The sequence below is a fragment of the Apium graveolens genome, chromosome 4 (assembly GCF_009905375.1).
Source record: "Apium graveolens cultivar Ventura chromosome 4, ASM990537v1, whole genome shotgun sequence".
Taxonomy (NCBI): domain Eukaryota; kingdom Viridiplantae; phylum Streptophyta; class Magnoliopsida; order Apiales; family Apiaceae; genus Apium; species Apium graveolens.
The window spans coordinates 239,761,690-239,784,677 of NC_133650.1; positions in this window are offsets into that span (position 1 = coordinate 239,761,690).

The window sequence follows — 22,988 nt, forward strand, 5'->3', positions numbered from 1 at the left end:
AAAACTCGTAAAACAGTGTTTATGGAAATATCGTAAACAACAATAACAAGAAACAATGATTATGGACTGAATCATCAACCTTGTTCAAAACCGAACTCTTGATATTAATACTGATTTTGTTGTCATATCAAATTAGATATCAATACGAACTTTGATGCTCACAACATCCCATACTGGAGTCAACATTAATCATCTATACTAATACCACCTTTGATATTTAACAACAACCTAAATATCCATATCAAGCATAAACTGAATCAAAACTGTATTTCACCTTTTATCCAAAACCAAAACACTTGATAAATCATTTATTCTATAATATTCAAAACAATATAATAATTTAGATTGGAATTCTCGAATGACGGTGTGTTGCCGCCGGTGATCAGACGCGGAGCAACACCATTATGCTGAAGCATATCCAACAAAATAAATGGGGCACCCAAGGCACATATCAGCATAAAGGTATTATATCATGTATAACACCTAAATCTCCGCTGGACCGCCGCTACGGCCTCTTACGCAATTTGTGATCATCCAATCTTAAAACATTTTATTGAGAGGGGTCATAATACTCGACACCCTTATAAATTTTATTCGCCCATTTACTTGGGCAGAAAACCCAAAATAACGTCATCTTTCTCAAAATCCAAAATATTTATAAATCCGATAGTTTGATAAGTAAAACACTTGACTATTCTGAACATAGAATAGAAGATAAGTACTTGCATTAAGGGAATCATTTATTTCAGCGATATGTAAAACATTTATCTATTCAGAACTGAGAATAGGGAAAACAATACTTGCATAATAAGATTCAAAATAAATATCACTTGAACGATAAGTGTTGATAGAGATACTTGCCTTTGGGTTTTTAGCAGTTAGTCACACTCGTAGAAACACAATTATTCTGACATTCTGTCTCAAAACATCTCCGTCTTTATTCTACTAATCCTTTGGCCTGCTGCTCATGGAGTGCTGCAAACCCAATATTTCATACTATTCAACTCTAGTCTTCATCCATTCCATCAGGTCCTGATCATCTTGAAAGAATCATATCTATAATTAGAAAATAACATTTTAATCGTCTAAACGATAATTACTCGACGAACTGCGCGTCAAAATCATATCGTCTACCCATACGATAGCCCCCACATAAATGAAACAGTCAAATACAAGACTCTTGACCCACGTACGCATGTAATTCACATAACATATAAACACATAACTCACATATCACATAATTCATATAACACATGCCTCGGTTTGTCAAAACATTCGACTGGGTACGTTTAAACTAAAATCGGGTCAAAATACAACTTTTTGGTAAATACGCGACTCAGAATTAACTTGCAAAACAATCGACCTTTCGGAACAAAAGGATTTTGGTCTCGAAAATATTTTTAATAAAAGCGGAATATTTTTCTGAGTCTATACGCGTTCGTTTTGTATTAAACGGACGGATGGTTTATTTATTACGAATAAAATAAGAATAAATCAATTAATAATAATATTAATTGATTTTTAAATACCAAAATATGTTCTTAAAACTCAAAATAATTTTTAAATCATTATTTAGGAAAAATCAGAATTAAAAATGACTTTTCCATAATTTTTGGAATTAAAATAAAATTAATACAATTTATCTAAATAAACTGATTAATTATCAAAATAATTAATCAATTTAAATGTATAAAATTTTTGGATTTTTGAAAATAATAAAATAAATAATTTTTGGAATTTAAAATAATTAAGAAAATAATTTTTAGAATTGTAATTAATAAGTAAATGATTTTTGAAGATAAAATAAATGATTTTTAGGAATTAGAAAATGAATTTTGATTAAATTTTAATTGAAAAAGGCTGAAACATAATTAGGAATTGGGTGTTAGGATTTTGAAAATCAAAACCGGGTCGGAATTACATTAAAACGGGCTGGAGACCGGGTCATGAGGAACAAAAGACCCACCGGAAAAATCTGCAGATTCCGGTGGAATCTATTATCCGGCAAGACTTCGATGAGGTTCATAACATTTCCGTTTAGTTCGGTTTTTAATCCAAACATCATCTAAATCGATCTAGAAATTCAGATCGATTAACAGCAACAACAAATGACAAGAACCGAGAATTATCCGGCAACATCATCGAAAATTTTTAACATACGCAACTGACAACCAAATCTAGCAATATATATATACGAAACTTGATAATTCGATTCTAGCAACGAAACAACATAAATTTATACTTAAATAGACTCTAAACATCATGGCAAAGCTTATTATAACACCCAAATCTTCCAAAAATCAGCCTAAATCAGAAACCCCCAATTATTACGAATTTCAAGCAAAAAAATCAAATTTCAGATTCGTTTACCTTCAAAGGATGAAATGGATATCAATATGAAGAGCTTAAATAGAGCTTTAATTTGGATATTTGAGCGTTAATAATAGAAATCAAAATCAATAGAAACCAAAGGATTGATTCTCCAACTCAATAACACCCCCAAGAATAAGTTTCTTGATTTTTTTGCTTTTTCTGAAATTTTAATAAAATAAAATGAATAAAAATCAGTTTTCAGCTATTTATATTTTATGGAAAAAAATAAATACCCAAAATCAATTTAGGGTGTTTTTATTCCCATAATTACAATAATTAAGCCCCAAAATAATAATTACGGGGAACAATTTTATAAGAAATAAAATACAAAATTTATATCAAAATTCCTCAAAAATTGTGAATAATCCAAAAATATAAAAATACTGGGTATTTCAAATACGAATGATTCTATAAAAATAAAAATATGAATTTTGTGGGCTTTGACGTCCCGGTGGGGTCCCTGTCCGTTGATTTTTGAAAAACAGAAACGATCCCTAAATTAACAGAAAACCTTGAAAACACATAAAATGCATTTAAACGCACATAAAATGAGATAAAATGAGCACCTCGATAAAAATGCAAATAAACATACGTCCAAATTGCAGATTGATTCATATAAATGCATCTTAAACACGTAACAAGTATTCCGTTAGATCATATCGAATCCGAAAATAGATTACTTAGCCGCTAAGTAACTATAAAACGATACAATTTGATACCCGTATTGGATAATTATCCACACCGCGCTTCCTATAAAACATATTATACGAAAATAATATAATATTATCCCGCCTTTCGAGAATACAAGTTTTGTTGATTTATCAAAATGATTATCGTATCGAAAATTGTATGTCGGGACGCGTACGAGCCAAACCGTAATCCATATCGAAAAAGTTAAAACACAGAAAATGTTCAGAATATCCAGATTAGGTTAAAAAGTAGTTTTACGAAGAGTTTCAGGTTTTAAGAACGCAAAAACGGTTGAAGTTGGACGATTCCCAACTTTATAAAATAATTTTGTAATTACTCAGAAAATAATTTATAAATCCATAAATCATTGTAAATTCATATAATAGCCAAAAAATTACCAGAAAAATATCACAATTATCTATATTTTATTCTGAACATATAAAAATTAGAATACTCAAAGAATATCATATATAAACATCCAAAACATCAACTCCAATTACCAGATAATTCATTAAAATTCACATAAAAATCACATAAATAATTTCAAATAATAATAATAATAATATCTGAAAATATGGGATATTACAGTTAATATCCCAGGCTCCTTGTTGGACTATCACTGGCATCCTATTACTCAAGTATATGTTGATCATGGGTTTTCTTTGAATCGTTCTAGGTCATACAAGGATTGTTTGTATCCTCGTTTCATGTTCTTGGCGATGCAGTGTAGTTTATGCAATTTTGCACCATAATTGAGTCATGCCCCCGGGGTTTAGGAAAATGCCATGCTCCTTATCAGTCGTGCATTGACTGTTGTAGTAGAGAGGTTGTAAACTTTCTTACATGGCTATTCGGATTACTGAATCCGTCATACGCCCAGATTGGGTTACCATTAGCTTCCTTGAAATATAGGTATTTGTAGTTTTTCGTGGAGGGATACGCGGAATTATTCAGACCTTCAAGGGGCATCAAATCTTTGGGATCAATCCTTGGATTTTCTGTCTTCCTTCTTTATGAAGTCCGTTCGAACCAACTATACCGGGGAATACACCATCGGGGCTCCAGGCTTTCCAAATTTTGTAAGTAATCGAGTTTGTTGTTCCCTTTCCAGGTTTCTTTTCCTACACTAAATCACAAGTTTGATGAGATGAAAATTCGTTGTTCTTCATCCTAAGCTTTCAGTACTTAAGCCCCTTGAGGCTTGGGACATCCTCCTTCGATCGGTCACTTCCTAGACGTCACCTTCTTGGAGTGGCATCCTTATCACTTCAGATTTTATCATCTTCTGTATAGGGACTCGAATAACCATAAAGTTGGTCATTGATGGGTTTCAACCCTTGAATCTAAGGAGATGTATAGCCTTTACATGATTGTTGAATTCCGCATTCTTGAACATAATCTTTGAATCTATATCCCGGATCATCTATGGTTTGGAAAAGAGAATTGGTAGAGTTAAGGTCACAACAACCATCTGAATTGGGGATTCGACCCTTAAACTTGAGGATTCCATCTTTTGAATTTGGGGATCTTAAATCGTCCCTTCGGGTTAAGATCGGGTTTTTTCCTAACGCATCTTCAAACTTGTTAAATCTTGATGATGTGCTCCTCATGAGCTCGAATTATTTTTCAAAATAATTTAAGAAATCATCCTTTCGTGCCCTCAAGACTGTGAACGTATTCTGACAATGGGTCTGTGCTTGGCCGTCTCCTTCTTGGCTCGATCTCCTTACCAGATGGACGGTCACTGTCCTAGGTATTTGGATAAAGAAATCTCAGACTCCTTACGAATGGGGATCAACCCTTGCAAATATCGGAATTCGTACTCCTAATGCGGTCAACGCTGAAGTTTACTTTAATCAGGTAGGTGAGCGCTCCTCCTAAATGAAAATATAATTTTTTAACATCTGAAATATGATTGGAGATTCACCCTTTGGTCTTCTACTCCTTGAGATTGGGTATCTGTCCCTTGAATCAGCGTTCGGGTCACAAGGAATCCAATAATTACGGGTCTGGCTTCTTGATTTTGTGATTGAAAGTTGCGATATGGTGGAGGTGATAACTTGAGTTGTGGATGGTAGATCATGATTTCTCTATGATTCATGATTTTTTGGGGTTCCCGGATGTGTACTTCATGAGCACGGATCCTCTTCTTTATTATTTGGGGATTCATCCTTTCACGTCATCGGGGTAAGAAATGCCCTTTGACAATAGGTTCCTTATTCGGCCACTCCCATCTCGGGGCAATCTCCTCTTCATATGAACAATCAATATCCTCGATATAGGGATCATTAAAATTGTAACTTCTCCCTTTAGTGAGGTTTGGCCTTTACAAATACCGAGGTTCGTACTCCTCATTTACTCAATGTTGCGTTCCTCCTTAAAATTTCACATGCCATAAGGTGGGCGATCATTTACACTTGAGGGAAGCATAATTATTAACATCTGAAATTCAGATGTTCATTAGTGAGAACATCATCTATAGTTTCAGACTCTTTTTTTGATTATGCATCCCTTGAGGTTGGAGACCGTTGTCTTTTTATTAATCAACGGTTGGGTAATGGGGATCTTCGTCCCTGAGAGATTAGTCCCTCAGATATTCAGGTTTGACTGTGGTGGAATCTCAACGTTGGATGTGATATCGCGCATCTTAGCAGGTGGTTTATCGGTACTTATTTGTGCTTTCATGGTTGTCGTGTTCTGTCCCACAGACGGCGCCAAAATGTTATGGATAAAAAATATGTATTTATTTATTGTGTATATTCAATGTTAGGGTTTGATAAGCTTCGAGCTGTAATGGCTGCGCTTGTATTTCGTGGCTTGAATCTGCCCTCACAAGATGCCTACGTACCTTGGCGTATGTCAAGGATCAAGCCAAAACATAGTTCTTGGTGATGCTTGCCCTCGGGGCTATGGCAACGAGAGCTCACCAAGGACGTAGTGACTTTTATATCCTTCAAGGACTAAGTCTAAAATGTCGTTCCAGGTAATGGCCTCGTGGCTTGTAGGATGCCTTCGCGGTTTTATGATGCTTAAAGCTTTCTTCCAAAATGTGGTTTTATAGTGGTGACGTATGGAGCTCATATCCAGAAAATGTCCCCTGAAGTTGAAGGGGTAAGACCATTTATATAGACGTTGAGAGTTTAGGAATTAGGGTAGAATTGGGTCACTTGGTGGACAAGTCTCCTTCTTTGATTGGACTTTGGAATCCTAGAAAGCAGGAATTAGTTTCCTTCTGAATTTAGGTTGCTTGGAGGCTAGTTCTTGTCGAAGTAATTACTTATTTGAACACATTCATTGGGTTGTTTAATTAGCCCCTTTATTAATTACGAAAATAATAAATAATTAGGGTTTTGGGCATCATTAATTGGGCATTTCCCTTTGACCAAATCATGTATAATTAATGCAACATTAATTCCACAATAAGGGTTATTTTTATACCCTATCACATTTGGAGTTCTCGAGTGACTTTTCTATAACACTAAATCTGTGACTTGTAGAGATTTTGAGTTAGAATATTTTTCTCAAAATAGATTTATTCAACTCCAAGCTTCTTCATAATTCTTCTCAGGTGTGATCTTCTTGATCTTCTTCCAGATATAATTCTTAGGCTTGACACTATTTACAAAAAAAGACTTCAGTCTACTCTTTTGACATTTTTACAGACTTTAAATGTTACAAGTACAAAATACAAATTAAGATTATACTACAACTTACTTAGGGTTTTCAATTTGACTTAATCTTGTTGAAGCACAGACATGTCTTGCACAACAATCTCCCCTAATTTGTGAGAAGATTGCTTAACACAAATTCATGCCTGTTAACAAGACTAACCCCAAGTTAAAATGGAAAATAAGACTAATAAAAAAATTGACAGAATTACAGCAATTGTTCATCCGATGATTTTGAGTTGAGTAATTACAAGCATTAGGAAAAGACTGTAACTTTTGATTCTTCTCTAATAAGTTCCTTTAGGTATACAATAATTTCAAGTTCCTCCTATGATTGGAGTCTCTGTTAGAGCTTCTATTAGTTTGAGTATGTCTTGCTTAGGATAACCATCTAACACTTTAATTCTGAATTTTGAAAATGAGCCAGCCTTTACATTCGGAAATCTTCCATCTTTAGAAATTCTGCTCATCCTTTTAGCTTTAAGTTCTTCTGATCTTTTGATGTACATTTCAATCTCTTCATCATTCTTTCTCATTTTCTCCTCATACTCTACTATACCCCTTGCTCTTCTCTCATCTCTTGCAATCAAACATTCAGCTAGAACTGATCTTCATGCTCTTGTAGCAGTATCCTTATCTTTCAACAAACTAATCACTCTCTTGATTTTTGTTTGAGAGAGAGTGTCCATCAAATTGCTGCCTAGAAAAGTGAAGGACCCATCTTGAAAGTAGATTCTTACTTCCTTTAGAGTAACAACCCAGACTCTAACTATTTTCTCAGCCAATTGTTGGAAACAATCGTCATCTGAACTGCACCAGTTTAAGGGTAGCAAATTATTATGCTTAAAATAATTCCAGATGGCCTTTTCAGTAACTTCAACTTGTTCAGTAGTCTTAGCTTTCTTAGGTTTTCTCCCAACAGTCTTGAAATGAATTTTGTGTGATGGTTTGACAGAAGGCAAGGTTGAGATTTTCTTAAGAGATGTTTGGCTTGTGGTTATTGGAATTTTTAGAAAAGAGTTAGTAGTTTGTTTGTATAGAAATTTGGGCTTAGAAGCTTGAGGTGGTTTGATGTTTGAGATAGTTGATTCTGAAGGTTGAGCTAAAGGTTGATCTAGTTGTGTTTGGATTTTTAGGGTTTTATTTTGGTTCTGAGCCATCATGTCTTCTCTTGCTTATTCTCTCACCTCTCCTCTTACTTTCAGCATCCTTCTTTTCATCTTCCTTCCTCTCTCCACCTTTGCTTTCAGCTGCCTTAGTGGATTGACTTGGATTTGAGCCAGAAGGTTTTTGATCATCTTTCTTCTGCTCATCGTCATCCAAATTATCCTTGTTGATTTGAGTTTTGAGCAAGTTGGCTTCAGCATTTCTAAGATATCTCCCCAACAGCTTAATCATCTCTTCATCTTCAAAATTCTTGTTCCTTTTTGTTTTCAACTCAGTCTCCAGAGTCATGATAAGCTTCTTGTTGACCATGACACACTGCTTAGGAATTTGGAAGTGTTTGAAGTGTTTGGTGATAGGACATATGTATGACACTCCCTTGCTAGGCTGTACATAAGCTTCTGGAAAAGCAGCCACTTGTACATTCTTCAATTCTGTTAGCAAGAGAGTGTCTTCATGAATTACCATTATGACTTTATTTATTAGAATGTCTAACTCAGATGCCCTCCTAGAGATAAGATAGTTGTAGGACACCTGCATACATCTGTCTACCCCTGAGTCATTTATGTTGATCACTATCCTTCTTTCCTGAAATTTGTCTTTTGTTACCAAGATCACCCTTAGTGAATTTATTATTTTGTCCAAGGCTTTCTTGTAGGTGAAGAAATTGTCATTGAGAGAAGCCCTGAGTGCCTTAAGCAATTCATCAAATTCCCTGCTTAGACTGGGTCCCTCAGCTGCTTTAATAAGCCTCTCCATTCCAATATGACCTTCTTGACTTAAGCTCTTTTCAGCACCTTGGACATGTTGAGTAGATGATCTTGATTGTGCTAGCCTAGCCTCTATCTCCCCCTTAGTCTTGTTGGGAGGCATGAGAAGGGAAGTAGGAATTTCAGGCCTCACAGCTTCAGGTAGTGCAGGCAATGGAATATTGAGCTTACCCATGATGACCCCCAAAGCAACTAAATTTTGCATTTGTAGGTGTTTGTGGGAGTCCACCAAGGATTGGATGTCTGTCTGTTGACTCTGCACTAGTATGGTGTGAGCATGCACTTGAGCTGTGAGCTGATCATTTGATGTTTGCAGTATGGAGACTTGTTGTTGAAGTGCTTGAATTTGAAGATTTGTTGAAGTAGATGCAGGTGGATGAGAGCTTGATGTAGAGATAGCAGTAAATGGTCCAAATGTAGCTTGCACAACTTTCTAAATTTCATCAATGACTAGAGGTGAAGGAGTGTATCTTGCAGAGTGTATTTGATCCAACTTCCACCTTGTGTCATTGGATTTAGTGATGTGAACTTGAACTACCTTGTGCAAGACTACAAAGGATACTTTGAGCTGATTTACACTCTTATCAATCCCACTGAGATCATACCTTGACATTTGGTCTGAGAATGTTTTGAATTGGTTTTTGATCTCAGTTTGAGAGGGGATGATTTGATCCATCTTTTCCCTTACCATCCTCCTGATTTTGTCCTCATGACCAGTCATCTTGACTTCAAGAGCTTTACCAAAAAGGTGAAAAGCTTTGAGTTAAGCTTTGTACACTTCTGTGACTGCATCATATACATCTTGTGGAGTCAAGGCCTTGGCATTACTTCCCGGGATAGTGATGTATTCTTCCCTAAATCTAGCCAAGACTTGATCCATTTCTAATACAAAGTCCTGAGATAGCCATGCATCCACATTACCATCTTGTTCTGTACCATTCACAATTTTCTCTTTTTGTTTCTCAACTTCTTCATTGTATGTAAGGATGATAGCTTGATAATCTTGATTGCTCATGTTTGAAGTGAGGAGGTGCTGTGAGATGTTTGCTAACCCAGAACGCTGCTCAACTAGGAGATCATCTACAGATGTAGGTTGAGAGTCTGATTCATGTAGCCATTGTTAGAGGAGATGTGGTTGTTGAGGTTGTGAGGTTGAAGGTTGTTGTGAGGGATCAGAACCACCTGTGACTAAAGTCACAGTTTTACTCACAGATTGCTCTGTGTCTATGACCAGTTGTTGTTCCACACTAGTTGTGGGAACCTCCAATTGAATTGGAGGGAATTTGACTGGGTTATTGTCATGTGCACCAGTCTCAAACCCTTGTGTGTCTTGCACCATACTGTCACCTGAATGTGCTATACTTGCCTCCCCCATAGCAGGATCATTGGCAATTATACTCCTAGCATCAACTGCTAATGTAATTTTTTCTAAGGTTTTTAGGGGAGTTGTTCCTACATGAGGAACCTCCAATTCAATTAGAGAGGATTTAGATAGCTCCCCCTCAGGAGTACTACCCTCAAACCTAACAGCCTGTAATGACTGATTTGCATATGAAGGTGCATTTGCGACATCCATGGGGTCTTCAGTAAAAACTGATGAATCCCCCATGTTTTTTATGGTGTCATCAAGGTCTACCCCAGCTAGTAGCCTCTCACCATCTGAATGTAGTGTTTGGGTGGTGAACAAGGTTTCTTGAACCAAGTCACTTGATTTACCTTGCACTTGAGAATTGGATTCAAGTGCTGTAGGTAGAGAAGAAATTTGAGAGATTAGAGATTGTTGCTCAGATGTGAGTGTTGGCATCTCCCCCTGAATGGATGAGGGAGCTTCAAGAGATGTGCCCTCACTGTGTGTGTCGTCCTTATTTCTCCTACCATACACTTGAATTGCTTCAGGTGCAGGTTGTGCAGACTCTGTACAAGGTGCATTGGGGTGAATGCTCTTTTCAATAAACACACCATGTTGAGACGATGTATTTGGATTCTTTTTAGTCCCCTTTTTTACAACTGCATCCTATTGGGAGGATACAGAGGTGGTTTGAGTGGTCGGCTCAGATTTCTTACTCTTCTTTGATCTCTTGACCAAGGGTGACTCAACTTCAGTTTGATCATCACCACTCTCAGTTATAACTGTTAAGGTTACCTACTTTCTCTTCCTTTTACTCACCTCATCCTTTTGAGAAGTTGAGGTGGTTAGTTTCCTAGCTACTAATGGTTTTGAAGGAACGGGCTCAACATGGGTAGGTTCCTATGGGTGTGCCTGTGTTTGTGCTTTCACAGGCTCAGGAATCATTGTTGCACTAGGTTAATTTGCACTACTTCTCATGTTTGGCATAGAATAAGGATAAGTCCTAAATCTTTCAATCATGAAAGGTGTTAACTTAAGACTTACAGGAACCTTATTCTTATTAAGAAGTGATCAAAATAAAATTTTAGATACTTGCTTACAATTGCCAATTAGTGACCTATTTACTCCTTCTAGCATATGTATGTCATTTACTTTATAGTTTAAAGCTGACATAATAAATCTAGGTAGAAAAATTTCCTTACCTCTTGATTCCAATGGCATTGTTAGCCTGTGTTCAATTCCTCCAGTATGTAGTGTCCTATATTGATCTGTTTGTTGTGGCAATTGAGTAAACCAACTTTTGGATAACACTTAATATGTTGTCAAACCCTGACTTCCTGCATGTGAATACCCTTATCACATAGTCAAACAGAAAGGACCATTCCCTCCTTAGATGTTTCTTGTTCATGCTGGCCAGGTTGATCTTCTCTGAATAATTGATGAAGTCCATGAATTCATACAGCTCATCCTGAGTTGGAGCCTCCACCAGTTTATCAGTAGGAATGCTCAAAGCCTTATTGACATCATCCTCAAGAATATCCACATGTTGTCCCTTGATTGTGCAGTTTATCACAATGGTTGTAGCTTGATTCTCATGCACAACTGTCCTTGTTGCTGTGTTCCATAAATCCCCTAACACATCTAAATACAACACAGGAGTGGCAGTGAGAGTACCTATAAAGTAGGTCTCAGATAGGAACTTGACAAAACATCGGAAAATCTCAAGGGCTTGGTTTACATCCAGAAATGCAAGAAAGTTGGTCTCCTTGGGGATGAAAGGAAAAATATTGTTGGCTGCCATTGATATGTGTGTGAAGTTTAGTGTGAAAAAGAAATTAGTTAGAAAGAAGTGAAAATGAGAGAGAAATCGGTTTTGGATTGAAAAGCTAGGTCACTTGAGATATCGAAAGTTGTAAGTATGTATATGTATCGAGATGTCTGGGTATTTATAGTAAAAGTAAATGACTTGTCGAGAACTCAAAAATAGACGTTTACAATTAGTTTATCGAGAAGTCATTTTAAGAAATGAAATTACATATTGAGAAATCATTTTAAATTACTCTTATAGAGAACTAAAAATTGACTTATTTAGATGTCAAATAAATACCCCGTTTGTCCAGAAATGAACTGAAACAATTCCAACTTTTATTTGAATAAACTCAAAATAAAATTAGAATAAATTTGCCAAAAATATTTTGCCAAAACAATTTATTAAATTAAATTATTTCAATTCTGAGTTATTGATAAGTCTAAAAATTATACTTGTTGAGAACTCTGTGAATTAACACTACTAGAGAACTCTACAAGGACTTATCGATAAGTCATAATAAAGCTCATTGAGAAGTCACTCGAGAAGTCAGTGAATTGACTTATCGAGAACTCACTCAAGAAGTCTTAAAATGATTTGTCGATAAGTCAGTTAGACTTATCGAGAACTCAGTTCTCTATATACTTTTGATCAACTTAATTCTACCTTGTGTTAATTTTACATATTAAAGATGTAAATTAACAACTGAGCAGTTTACTTAGAATTTGAAAAATTCCAAGCTAAAATTTTTATTTTTGAAAAATAAATATGCAGAGACATCTGAAATATTTATAATTCATATTTCAGTTAATTTCTAATTAAATCAAACAAAAGTTGATTTATTAGAAATTAATCTGATGCAAAACATTAGCTGAGTTCTTGCCTTAGGATGAAGAATTAAGCATTCCAATTTCACCTACAAGTCTAGTGAAAGTTGCTTCATCCAAAGGTTTAGTAAAAATATCAGCTAATTGTTTTTTTGTTGGAACAAAAATGAGCTCAATGGTACCATTTTTAGCATGTTCTCTAATAAAATGGTACCTTACATCAATATGCTTTGTTCTAGAATCATTAACTGGATTAGCCACTATAGATATAGCACTAGTATTGTCATACATGATGGGAATTTTGTGTAACACTAGGCCATAATCCATTAGGTGATTTCTAATCCAAAGCACTTGAGCACAACAATTTCCTGTAGCTATATATTCAGCCTCTGCTATAGAAGTTGATACATATTGTTGTTTCTTGCTATACCATGATACAATTCTTTGACCAAGAAATTGACAGCTTCCACTAGTACTCTTTATGTCAATCCTGCATCCAGCAAAATCTGCATCTGTGTAGCCAACAGCTTCAAAACCAGTTCCCTTAGGATACCATAATCCCAAGTTTGAAGTCCCCTTCAAATATCTGAAAATCCTCTTTACAGCCATCAAATGTGATTCTTTTAGATTGGCTTGAAATCTTGCACATAGAGATGTTGCAAACATGATGTCTGGTCTACTTGCAATTAGGTAAAGCAATGATCCAATCATCCCTCTATAGCTTGACATATCTACACTTTTTCCCTTTCTATCTTCATCCAACTTTGTTGCAGTAGACATAGGTGTAGATGTAGGTGAAAAATCAACCATGCCAAACTTTTTCAATAAATCTTTAACATACTTAGTTTGGCTGATGAAGATTCCATCACTTCTTTGACTGACTTGAAGTCCAAGAAAGTACCTTAATTCCCTCATCATGCTCATTTCATATTCACTCTGCATAAGCTTGGAGAACCTTTGGCAAAGCTTTTCATTTATAAAACCAAAGATGATATCATTCACATAGATCTGAACTAGGATCATATTTTCATCATGTTTCTTGTAGAAGAGAGTCTTGTCTATAGTGCCTCTAGTTAAACCATGTTTAAGCAGGAATTCTGACAATGTATCATACCAAGCTCTAGGTGCCTGCTTTAGTCCATGTAGAGCCTTGAGTAGATTGTACATAAAATCTGGAAATTTTGGATCGTCAAAGTCAGGTGGCTATTGCACATAAACCTCTTCTTCTAGCTCACCATTTAGGAACACACTCTTGACATCCATCTGATACACTTTAAAATTTAAATATGCAGCAAATTCTAGATAAATCCTTATTGATTCAAGTCTTGCAACTGGAGCAAAAGTTTCATCATAATCAATTCCTTCTTCTTGTGAGTAGCCTTTTGCAACCAACCTTGCCTTGTTTCTGGTAACTATACCATTTTCATCCATCTTGTTTCTGAACACCCATTTTGTTCCAATAATGCTTCTATTCTTTGGTGCAGGAACTAACTCCCAAACTTTATTTTTTTCAAACTGATTCAGCTCTTCCTGCATGGAAGATATCCAATCAGGATCCATTAGAGCTTCTTCAGTTTTCTTAGATTCTACTTGGGACAGAAATCATGCATGTAGGCACTCATTAGCAGTTGCACTTCTAGTTCTCACATCAGCAGTGGGATCACCAATAATTGCTTCTTTAGTGTGACTTCTATCTCACTTTCTTGTGTGAGTTTGTTGACTTGTGCCTTCATCATTTTCTTCATTATTGGTATGATTGGTAGATCCTTCTTCTCTTTCTCCCCTGAGTTTGTGCTATCAAATTCAGGTGTTTGAGATGAGCTTCCATTCCCATGATTTTCCTTTTCACTAGTCTTTTCATTTATCATCTGTTGTGCATCAACTTCCTCTTCTCCATCAGAATCACTATCAATGTTGAGGTTTTCAAATACAAGGGCTTCATCTTCATTTTCATCAAGGCATTCCAATCCTGGACACTTGTCATCATTAAAGTCACAATTTTGTTTTCCATAATCTTCTTTTGATCTATCACATAGACCTTATAGGTAGTTCTCTCCAATGAATATCCCAGAAAAATTGCTTCAAAAACTTTTGAGTCAAATTTTCCCACATATTCAGAGTTGTCTTTCAAAATATAACACTTGCTTCTAAACACATGAAGATACTTTACAGTGGGCTTTCTCTTAGACATGATTGAGTAAGGTGATTTACCATGAGCCTTGTTAATGAGATATCTATTTTGAGTGTAGCATGCAGTGTTAACAGCCTCTTCCCAGAAACTTGTTGGCAACTTGGCATCTTGCAGCATTGTTCTAGCAGCTTCAACTAATGTTTTGTTCTTCCTTTCAACTACTCCATTTTGTTGAGGTGTTCTAGCTGCTGAGAATTCTTGAACAATGCCTTTGTTTTTGCAAAATTCACTCAATGTTGCATTCCTAAATTATGTTTCATTATCACTTCTCAATCTTTTTACACAATTATAATCTTCAGCCTGTTTTTTATCTTCTTGATGTGTTCAATTATGATGTGTGGATTCTCATCTTTGGAGTGCATGAACTCTACCCACGTGTATCTTGAGAAATCATCCACCATCACAAGTGTATATTTGTTCCTTGAAATAGATAAGACATTTACTGGCCCAAACAAGTCCATGTGAATAAGTTACAATGGTGCACTTATAGAATTCACAGTTTTTGACTTGTGACTTGATCTTTTTATTTTTCCTTTCTGACAAGCTTCACAAACTTCAACTTGAGCAAACTCCAGTTTAGGCATGTCTCTTACTAACTCCTTTTTGACGAAGGTGTTAATTGCCTTAAAATTCAAGTGAGACAACTTCTTATGCCATAGCTTACTTTGTTCTTTAGATGCCTTGGTGTAGAAGCAATAAATTCCATCCTTATTTGTTGAGTCCAAGTCTGCAACAAACAAGCTTCCTTTCCTTGCTCCTTTTAGAGCAACTTCACCAATTTTCTTGCTGATAAAAAAACATTCTTCTTTGTTGAATAAAACTTCAAAACCTTTGTCTGCAAATTGACTAACACTGAGAAGATTCACTTCAAGACCAGCTACCAGTGCTACATCATCAATGACAATATTTCCAGAAACAATCTTGCCATATCCCATTGTGAATCCTTTACTGTTGCCTTCAAAGGTCACTAAAGGGCCAACCTTCTCCTCAAATTGTAATAACAGGGCTTTATCACCTGTCATATATCTGGAACATCCACTGTCAATGATCCATATGACCTTCTTTATTTTTCCCTGCACACAATGAGTTTTAAGTGTGTTTAGCAACCCAAGCAGTGTTTGGTACTTTCTTCTTGTTAACTGATTTAGCAGAAGTAGAATGAGTAGTTTCAGATAAAATAGAATTCATTGATTGCTGTGCATTTTCCCTATCTGATGTAGACCCAATTTTTGTTTCTTTAAGGTCTACTATCAGTCTGTGGCAACTTTTCATCACTTTTAAGTTACAAGGGATGCAATCAAACTTGTCACAGAATGAGTAGGGATCCTTTGCATCTGCTTCATTGTATTTGCAAGCTCCTTCAATTGGCTTGCTAACAACCTTTTTACAAAGGTGAGTTAGATGATTCATAGAGCCATATTTTTCACATTTCTTTCTTGGAGCATCATCTACATAAGCAAAGATGTTGCTTTTGTTTATCCCAATTTTTTCATTTCTATTTTTCTTCTTCTTTCTTGCATCTTCAGTTTTGGTTTTTTTGACAGGTGTCTTGGAACCTTGGTTGTCCATGAACTTCTCTTCAGCTTTGAAGTATTGAGTTGGTTCTGCATTTTTCTTCTCAATATCTTCATCAGCAATTTCTTGCTTAATAATCAACTCTTCTTCACTGAAGTCAACCTCACATGCCTTGAACATAGGTAAAACAACATTTTTCAGCATTGCTGGAACATTTTCATTTTCTGTTGCTTTTCCTTTGTCACCTATATCTTTCTTCTTGCTGCTCAAGGCATCATAATCAAGACCAATAACAATATTTATACGGCTTTTTTTTCTCATGGTATTATCCAACCAACTCTGATGTGTTCTTGAAGGACTTCAACTTCACCTCATTCTTTTCCAGCTTCTCCCTTAGCACTGCTTCAATTTCACTTGCACACTTGAGCTTATTCTTTCGATATGCATTTTCCTGTCTTACAGTTTCAAGCTCCACCACCAACAATTCAGCTTCTTGTTTCTCACTTTCAAGCTTCTCATTTATCTTTGTCAGTCTGCTAACTTCTTCATTAAAAGCAACCATACTTGTATGAATGTGAAACATTTATGTGCTCATCTTCTCTACAGTTTTCTTATATTGACTCACATTTAAATCAATGGTGGTGAGAGTTGGTACCTGTGATTTTGATGAGGATAATTCTTCTTGCTCCAAGGTCATTAAAGCATAATTTCCAACTTCCTCATCTTCATCATTATCATAATCATCCTAACTTTTTCCCTCTTCAATATAAGCTTTGCTTTGTTGTTTCTTCATAAGAGCTTCATACTTTGCTTCCAGTTCAAGATAAGCTTTGTCTTTCTTTGCTTTCTTGGGTTTTCTGTATTCTGTAGCAAAATAGCCTAGTTCATCATAGTTGAAGCACCTTATCTTTGATATGTCAATAGATCCAGTTTTGTAACCATTTTTGCTATCAGATGTGTACTTCCCTTTTCCTTTCCAGCTGCTGTCTTTGATGAATGATTGTCCTTTACCCTTGAAGAATCTTGGCTTCTTTACTCTAATGTTAGAGAAATTTCTTGCCATATAGGCCATTGACTAATCAAGCTCATCAAGTTCATCCAAGGTGTAGAACTCATCTTCTTCCAATTCCAGAATAACTTGTTCTTGTGAATCATTTGTTCTTTTCTCACTTGTTGAGGCAACTGGAGTTTGGGATCTTGTATCATCATTGGAGGTCTGGCCATCTTTGACAATTAGAGCACGGGAACCATCCATAACATGCCCTTGACCAGCTCTCAATGATTTCTTTGAATCATTTCTAATTCATATGTTTTTACGATTCCATAAAGAACTTCCAGTGTTATCCTACTTAGATCTCTCCCTTCCCTGATTTCTGAAATTTTCTGTTCCAATTGGTCAGGGAGTGTGAGCAAAAACTTTAAGTTCACTTCTTTAGCTTCATAACATTTATCATGAAACTGCAAGTCATTTATCAGCTTGTTAAACCTTTCAAACACATCAGTGATACTTTCTTTTGGCTTGACCATGAAACCCTCATACTGTGAAATCAGTATCCTTCTTTGGTTTGACCTAATTTCAAGAGTTCCTTCACAAAGTATTTAAATCTCTCCCAAATTTGTTTAGCAGTGTCACAGTTGACAATGTTGTTGTACATTACATTATCAAGTGACTCTATCTATATCAGCTGCAAGCCACTATCCAGGGAAACATTTTCTTTCTCAGGCTCAGAGTACTCAGAAGGGTCTTTTGGAGCATAATGAGCTGGGATAACCATATCACCATCTGTAGATTCCTCAACTCTAACCATAGGAGTGAAAGGCCCATTTTTGAGAACCTGAATATAGAGTGGATTGGCCATCCTGATAAACAGCAATATTTTCTTTTTCCAAAGAGTGTAGTTAGCTTTGTCAAAGGTAGGAATTTTGATGTACCAATGATAAGTGGCATTTTATACCACTTAGAGCGACTCATAACGACTTGAATTGGTGTCTTGAACTCGGGTTTTTTGTGTATTTGACACATTTTCGAGTGTTTTTGCATTTCAGGGTATAACTTGCTTAGAAAGTTGGATTTCATCAAAATAAGCTTAAGGAAGTGCATGGGATCAGTCTAGGGATGATGAGCGAAGAAATCAGCAAAAATAGAAGCAGACCAAGGATTTTTCTAGAAAGGTTGCAGGCGCCCGCCTGATGGGAGCAGGAGACCGCCTGCTAGCAGTCGCCCGCCTGATGGGAGCAGGCGACCGCCTGCTAGCAGTCGCCCGCGTAGAGGATACAGGCGGCCGCCTGTGTGCGGAAAATTAGAATCTGGATTTTATAATTCGAGTACGATTGAACTTCTGTTGACGCTGGTTCTTTTGGGTTATTATATAAACCTTATGAGAAGACGTTTTCTATATAGAGAGCGAAGGCAAGAAGATCGAGAAGACCATTTTAGCACGCAACAACGAAGAAGAGGAAGCATACGTTTATCTTGTGATTCTTTTAATTTGTTGTAACTGTGGATGCTATTTTTATTATGCTTTGAACCTTAATACTCTTGTGATGTACTTCATTATTTATTAAGTATTTTTATTAGTTAATATCGTTGTGTTATTATCATGCTTTCATGTGAACCCATGGTGATGATGAATTCTATTATGGGCTAATCGTGATCATGGGATCCTAGCGGATTTACTATGGATTTCTTTAGTTAATTGTTTAATACCTTGGTATGTGGTGATTGTATGATATCTAGCATAGGTTGTGTTGATTCGTCTTATGTGCGTCGCGAACATGTAAGATAACTTGTTAATCTCTTGTGAAGCGACAGTGAATCTTGAGATTTAGAACTTTCCATGCTAGCATAGGTTCGTGTATTGTATGCATGATTAGTGGGTAACTCTAACCGTTTTACTTGCCCTGTATAATCATAATGAATAACTTGCGCTTAAATCGTTATGTTGTTAAATTCTGTAGACATATAGGGTCTCAACATAATTGATGCCTATTGAACTTCTATCTTAATTGTGGATGCTTGGTAGAATGGTATTCGTACAACAAAAGTTGGCGTTTATCAGTTTCGTGTTGTTCGATTAATATCATCACCATTACATGCTAAGGGTAATAACAATAACTATAGAATGAAGTAGTAATGAAGTTATGATCTCATGTGTGTTTAATATTGTTAATTCAAGTGTTTAATTCTCGTAGTTAATATTAGTTAACCAATCTTAATTGTTATTGTCTTGACATTGAAGAATAATCATACATTGGTGAGTAAGTGTTAATTAAATATAATTAATTAGAGTCTCTGTGGGAACGAACTAGAAATCATTCTATATTACTTGCGAACGCGTATACTTGCGTGAATTATTTAGCGCATGCTTTGTGCCTAACAACTAATCTTCTGTGTATTCATTTTTCCAAGATTTTGAATCTGTTTATTTTCAGATTTTGCTCTGATACCACTTGTTAGGTAATGAATTACACACGGAGGGGGGGGAGTGAATGTGTTTTTGTGTTTTAATGCTTTTCTTGAACTATTTTGGTTGTGAACAAAGTAAATCAAATCTTGTAGTGAAATGTGTTCATGCAGAAATTAAACATGCAATAATAAAGAACACAGATCTTTCAAACTCACTTAATTTTATATTAAAATTAAGAATGTTTTGCTACAAAATTTCTAGGCTCTCTGTTGATAAAGAGCTTAGCTTCTTTCTTGATAGAATACAAGAGTTCCTGATCTAAATTGTTACCTCTAACAAAGGACCAGCGTTAACTTTATAATTTAGTTAACTGCTAGTTTACACAGTGTATAATAAGACATGCTATTAACTTTAGTAAACTGTCACTTGTCATTTCCATTTCAGGAAAAACATATCTTCCATTTCTAGCTTAGCATGTCTTTGCATACTGTGTTAACTTTGATCTTCCTTTATCAGTAATCTTCACCCTTGATCTTGCACACTCTTCAAGCTGCTTTTTGTAGACTTGTCAATCCATCTGGTTGGATTATTTGTTGATTGTTAATCTTGGATATTGAACTGGTCTGCAAATTGTACTTTGAGATTTTATCTCGAGATCTCCAGTTAGACATATAGAGATCTTGACATCTCGATAAGTATATTGGCTTATCGAGACCATAATTGATTTGACTTGTAGAGGTCTCTGAATTCTATATAAGAGAATTTGGCTTATCGAGATCTCCAATCTTCATATCTTCACTTTGACTTATCGATATCTCTGAGTTCTCTAGTGATATATTGACTTGTCGATAACTCAGAGTTTTCTAATCAAATTTGACTTGTCGATAACTCAGAGTTCTCTATTGAACTTTGGCTTGTCGATATCTTTGAGTTCTCTAGTGAAATTTGACTTATCGATAATTCAGAGTTCTCTAATGAATGTTGAATTGTCGATAACTCTGAGTTCTCTAGTGAAGAATTGACTTGTCGATATCTCCAATCTTCATGTCTTCAATTTGACTTGTCGATATCTCTGAGTTCTCTAGTAGCTTTTCTGAGTTCTCTATAAGTCATTTGGAATTCTTGAGTGACTTCTCTATAACACTTAATCTGTGACTTGTAGAGATCTTAACTTAGAATATTTTTCTCAAAACAGATTTATTCAACTCCAAACTTCTTCATAATTCTTCTAAGGCTTGATCTTCTTGATCTTCTTCTAGATAGAATTCTTAGGCTTAACACTGTTTACAGAAAAAGACTTCAGTATGCTATTTTGACATTTTTACAGACTTTAAATGTTACAAGTAGAAAATACAAATTAAGATTACAATACAACTTACTTAGGGTTGTCAATTTGACTTAGTCTTGTTGAAGCACGGGCATGTCTTGCACAACAGTTTTAACAAAGTTTAACGATGAGCAGAGTTGAACATGAGACAAAAAATCTGGCCTGACTTGGTGACTTGATCTGGTTTAAACCCAACCCGACCTTGAACGAGCCCTATATTTTTAGTCAAATCCCGACTCAGTCCAGTTAAAACCCAAACAAAACCCGGTCTTTTCAAAAGCCCGGGTTTCGGCCTGACCTGGTTCAAAACCCGATTTCAACACTATGTAATTCAATTTTTCATATATATGTATACATATTTACACTTAATGCATAAAAAATACTTGAAACATACAAATACACATCGTTTAAAATATAAATTTATATGTTTGACCGAAAGTCCAAATTTTTCAGGGCCTGGTTAAAGTCAGGCCCACCTAGATATGCACAAAAACCCGGGCCCGAAAATCTGACCCGACTCGATGCGGTCAAAATCCGGTCAAAACCCGACCCGAAAAAGCCGGACCCGGGCTTAGGGCCTCGACGACCCCTATATTTTTAGGCAAAACCTGGCCCGACCCGGTTAAAAGCCAAGGTTTAGGCCCGATTAAAAGCACGGAAAAATCTGGTTAAAATATGATTATTCTAATATATTTTCTTATATGTTTATATATTTACATTTACTATAAATATAAATAATACTTTAAACACATATATATTTACATATTTGTGACTAATAATACTATTTATATAATTTATTATATGATTCTTGAAAGTAGATAGGTAAGTACACTGTATATATTTGGATAATATTTATAAAATGTATTATTTTATAAATATTTTCATTTTTTGTCGAATTTAAATATTTTCAATGAAATAGTATTTTCATAAAATATTACCTGCAAACTCATAAACTTTTCCAATAATTTATTTGATAACATCTATAACTTTTAGAATCTATAATAAAATTCGATTCGATTTAAATCAGAAAAAAACTTGAAATGAAAAAAGTCCGGTGAGTCCCGCCTCGAGAGCCTAAACATGCTCTGATATTTTCAAAAAATCCGACCCGATTTGACCTGGTTAAAGTCAAAGTGTAAAATATCGGCTCGATCAAGAGGACCTTTTATGTATCTCTAGGCCCACCGATATGCATTTCTAACTGTGAGAAATGGAGTTAAAATTTATAAAAGTTAAATAGAAGTTGAGAGACTTAGGGGGTGTATTCAATTGAGATTTTGAAGGATTTTTATAGATTTTAGAAATCACGGGGTATTCAATTTGGATTTTAAATAATCCTTTAAAATCTGAAGGTATTCAATAAGGATTGAAAAAAATCTTTTAAAATCTGAATGTATCCAATTTAGATTTTAAAAAGTCAATCAAAATTTGGTGGTATTCAATTTGGATTTTAAAAAATCCATCAAAATCTGATGGTATTCAAAAGTACATGGATTTTCTTTTATTTAAAAAAGTTGTAGATTTTGATGGATTTGCCAGTACATTTTTAATATCTTGAAATCTCTTCAAAATACATGAGATTTTGATGGATTTCTAATAAACTCCACAAAATCTGCAAGACTCTACAAGATTTTGGATCAACTCAATCAAAATCCATGAAGAATTGAAATCAATGAAAATCTTTTAAAATCCATAGATTATTAACAATCTTTTAAAATCTGAAATGAATACACCCCTTATCTCTGAATCACATCCTCTGGTAGTTATTGCATAACAAGTTATTCAACTTGTATCGGGTTAAATGGGTTGCATCGATTGCAGCATTTTTACCAAAACAAATTTAATTATTTTTAAAAAATAAATAAATAAAAAGTTGCTTTTAGTTATTAATAATATTTTTA